The following is a 4,850-nucleotide window of genomic DNA, read 5'->3' as shown; positions in this document are numbered from 1 at the left end:
TTATGGGCATGATTGTATTTAATAAAGGCCCTGATGACAGTTTTCTTTAAGGCCTGCGCCACAGACTAACCCCATCACAATAACACATATTTGGGCATGATTTTATTTAATAAAGGCCCTGGAAAATGTTTTCTATAAGGCCTGCGCCACAGACTAACCCGACACAGTAACGCTTTATTGGGCATGATTTTATTTAATAAAGGCCCTGGATAAATGTTTTCTTTAAGGCCTGCGCCACAGACTAACCTCTGCATAATAACACTCTTATGGGCATGATTGTATTTAATAAAGGCCCTGATGACAGTTTTCTTTAAGGCCTGCGCCACAGACTAACCCCATCACAATAACACATATTTGGGCATGATTTTATTTAATAAAGGCCCTGGAAAAATGTTTTCTATAAGGCCTGCGCCACAGACTAACCCGACACAGTAACTCTTTGTTGGGCATGATTTTACTTAATAAAGGCCCTGGAAAATGTTTTCTATAAGGCCTGCGCCACAGACTAACCCGACACAGTAACGCTTTATTGGGCATGATTGTATTTAAAAAGGCCCTGGAAAAATGGTTTCTATAAGCCCTGCGCCACTGACTAACCCCTGCTATAATAACGCTCTTATGGGCATGATTTTATTTAATAAAGGCCCTGATGACAGTTTTCTTTAAGGCCTGCCTCACAGACTAACCCGACACAGTAACTTTTATTGGGCGTGATTTTATTTAATAAAGGCCCTGGAAAATGTTTTTCTATAAGGCCTGCGCCACAGACTAACCTCGACCCATTAACTCTTTATTGGGCATGATTTTATTTAATAAAGGCCCTCGATGAATGTTTTCCATAAGGCCTGCGCTACAGACTAACCCCACTACAATAACACAGATTTGGGTATGATTTATTTATTAAAGGCCCTGATGAATGTTTTCACAAAGGCCTGCGCTCACAGACTCGCCCCTCAAGAAAGCAGCGACGCAGCAGGGCACGAATTTCAGAGTTTTTAGAGAAAAAAAAAAAAAAAAAAAAAAAAAAAATTAAAGTTGATGTAAAAGTTGTTCTGGTAAACGCCACCTCCGGGTCGCGTGAAATTTGAATCGTGCCCGAAGAGGCCTCTCGGTCGGCCTGACTCGAGCCTCGGAGGGTATGGAAGTCGGACCTTTCCCGGTTGACTTAGTGCAATTTTCAAACGAAATCATCCAGGCGCATATTTCAGCCGATCTCGTCCGGGTTAAGTGCGACTTCTCGACGCTTTCCCACTCGACTTCCCGCCACCCTGGAGGAAATTTTTTGCTTTCAAAACCTAAGTCCAGACATCCAGGCGCATATTTCAGCCGATCTCGGCCGGGTTATGTGCGACTTCTCGGACGCTTTCCCACTCGACCCGCCTCCTGGAGGAAATTTTTGCCGCTCAAAACCTAAGTCCACACATCCAGGCGCTGCTACAGCCGATCAAGTCCGGGTTACGTATACTTTCTCGACACACACATTTACGAACCCCCGTGTCTGGATTTCAATTTTCCAAAGGGCCTGGGCTCACACATTAACCCCAACGCAGTAACACTTTAATGGGCATCGCTTTATTTAATTCTCGCCCTGGATGAATGTTTTACAAAGGGCCTGCGCCACAGACTAACCCTACACAGTAACACCTTATTGGGCATGATTTTATTCTATAAAGGCCCTGGATGAATGTTTTCTATAAGGCCTGCGCCACAGACTAACCCCATCACAATAACACTTATTTGGGCATGATTTTATTCTATAAAGGCCCTGGATGAATGTTTTCTATAAGGCCTGCGCCACAGACTAACCCCATCACAATAACACTTATGTGGGCATGATTTTATTCTATAAAGGCCCTGATGAATGTTTTCTATATAAGCCCTGCGCCACAGACTAACCCCATCACAATAACACTTATTTGGGCATGATTTTATTTAATAAAGGCCCTGATGAATGATTTCTATAAGGCCTGTGCTCACAGATTAACCCCATCACATAAACACTTATTTGGGCATGATTTTATTTAATAAAGGCCCTGATGAATGATTTCTATAAGGCCTGTGCTCACAGATTAACCCCATCACATAAACACTTATTTGGGCATGATTTTATTTAATAAAGGCCCTGATGAATGATTTCTATAAGGCCTGTGCTCACAGATTAACCCCATCACATAAACACTTTTTGGGCATGATTTTATTTAAAAAGGCCCTGATGAATGTTTTCTATAAGGCTCTGCGCCACAGACTAACCCCATCACAATAACACTTATGTGGGCATGATTTTATTTAATAAAGGCCCTGGAGGAATGTTTTCTATAAGGCCTGCGCCACAGACTAACCCCATCACAATAACACTTATTTGGGCATGATTTTATTCTATAAAGGCCCTGATGAATGTTTTCTATAAGGCCTGCGCCACAGACTAACCCCATCACAATAACACTTATTTGGGCATGATTTTATTTAATAAAGGCCCTGGATGAATGTTTTCTATAAGGCCTGCGCTCACAGACTAACCCCATCACAATAACACTTATTTGGGCATGATATTATTTAATAAAGGCCCTGGATGAATGTTTTACAAAGGGCCTGCGCTCACAGACTAGCCCTACACAGTAACACCTTATTGGGCATGATTTTATTCTATAAAGGCCCTGGATGAATGATTTCTATAAGGCTCACGCCACAGACTAACCCCATCACAATAACACTTATTTGGGCATGATTTTATTTAAAAAGGCCCTGATGAATGTTTTCTATAAGGCCTGCGCCACAGACTAACCCCATCACAATAACACTTATTTGGGCATGATATTATTTAATAAAGGCCCTGGATGAATGTTTTACAAAGGGCCTCGCGCTCACAGACTAACCCCTACACAGTAACACCTTATTGGGCATGATTTTATTTAATAAAGGCCCTGGATGAATGTTTTCTATAAGGTCTCACACCACAGACTAACCCCATCACAATAACACTTATGTGGGCATGATTTTATTTATTAAAGGCCCTGGATGAATGTTTTCTATAAGGCCTGCGCTCAAAGACTAACCCCATCACAATAACATTTATTTGGGCATGATTTTATTCTATAAAGGCCCTGGATGAATTTTTTTCTATAAGGCCTGCGCCACAGACTAACCCCATCACAATAATACTCTATTTGGGCATGATATTATTTAATAAAGGCCCTGATGAATGTTTTACAAAGGGCCTGCGCTCACAGACTAACCCTACACAGTAACACCTTATTGGGCATGATTTTATTTAATAGAGGCCCTGGATGAATGTTTTCTATAAGGCCTGCGCCACAGACTAACCCCATCACAATAACACTTATTTGGGCATGATTTTATTTAATAAAGGCCCTGATGAATGTTTTCTATAAGGCCTGCGCTTCAAAGACTAACCCCATCACAATAACATTTATTTGGGCATGATTTTATTCTATAAAGGCCCTGGATGAATGTTTTCTATAAGGCCTGCGCTCACAGACTAACCCCATCACAATAACACTTATTTGGGCATGATTTTATTTAATAAAGGCCCTGATGAATGTTTTCTATAAGGCCTGCGCCACAGACTAAATCCCATCACAATAACACTTAATTGGGCATGATTTTATTTAATAAAGGCCCTGATGAATGTTTTCTATAAGGCCCAAGGCCACAGACTAACCCTAACCCTAACCCTAACCCCAACCCCAGCTCCTAACCCTAATCCTAACCTCTAACCCCTAACCCTAACCCTAACTCCTAACCCTAACCCTAACCTCTAACTCCTAACCCTAACCTCTAACCCCTAACCCTAACCCTAGCTCCCAGCTCCCAGCCCTAACCCTAACCCTAATCCCTAACCCTAACTCCTAACCCTAACTCCCAACCTAGCTCCCAGCCCTAGCTCCTAACTAACTAACCCTAACTCCTAACCCCTAACTCCAACCCCTAACCCTAGCCTCCTAACTCCTAACTCTAACCTCCTAACCCTAACCCTAAGACCCTAACCCTAACCTTATTGGGCATGATTTTTTACTCTATAAAGGCCCTGGGTGATAGTTTTCTATATAGGGGCCTGGGGGTCACAGACTAACCCCATCACAATAGCACTTATTTGGGCATGATTTTATTTAATAAAGGCCCTGATTGAATGTTTTCTATAAGGCCTGCGCTCACAGACTAACCCGACACAGTAACGCTTTATTGGGCATGATTGTATTTAATAAAGGCCCTGATGACAGTTTTCATGGGATTGTATTTAATAAAGGCCTGCGCTCACAGACTAACCTCCATCACAATAACACATATTTGGGCATGATTTTATTTAATAAAGGCCCTGGAAAATGTTTTCATAAGGCCTGCGCCACAGACTAACCCACACAGTAACGCTTTTTTATTGGGCATGATTTTATTTAATAAAGGCCCTGATAACAAGTTTTTTAAGGCCTGCGCTCACAGACTAACCTCGTTACAATAACACTCTATGGGCATGATTGTATTTAATAAAGGCCCTGATGACAGTTTTCTAAGGCCTGCGCGCTACAGACTAACCCCCTATCACAATAACACATATTTGGGCATGATTTTATTTAATAAAGGCCCTGGAAAATGTTTTCTATAAGGCCTGCGCCACAGACTAACCCCGACACAGTAACGCTTTATTGGGCATGATTTATTTAATAAAGGCCCTGATAAATGTTTTCTTTAAGGCCTGCGCTGCACAGACTAACCCTCACATAATAACACTTCTATGGGTATGATTGTATTTAATAAAGGCTCCTGATGACAGTTTTTTAAGGCTTGCGCCTACAGACTAACTCTATCACAATACATACATTATTTGGGCATGATTG

This window comes from Puntigrus tetrazona, unplaced genomic scaffold (assembly GCF_018831695.1).
Source record: "Puntigrus tetrazona isolate hp1 unplaced genomic scaffold, ASM1883169v1 S000000003, whole genome shotgun sequence".
Taxonomy (NCBI): domain Eukaryota; kingdom Metazoa; phylum Chordata; class Actinopteri; order Cypriniformes; family Cyprinidae; genus Puntigrus; species Puntigrus tetrazona.
Note: the sequence above shows the minus strand (reverse complement) of the source record.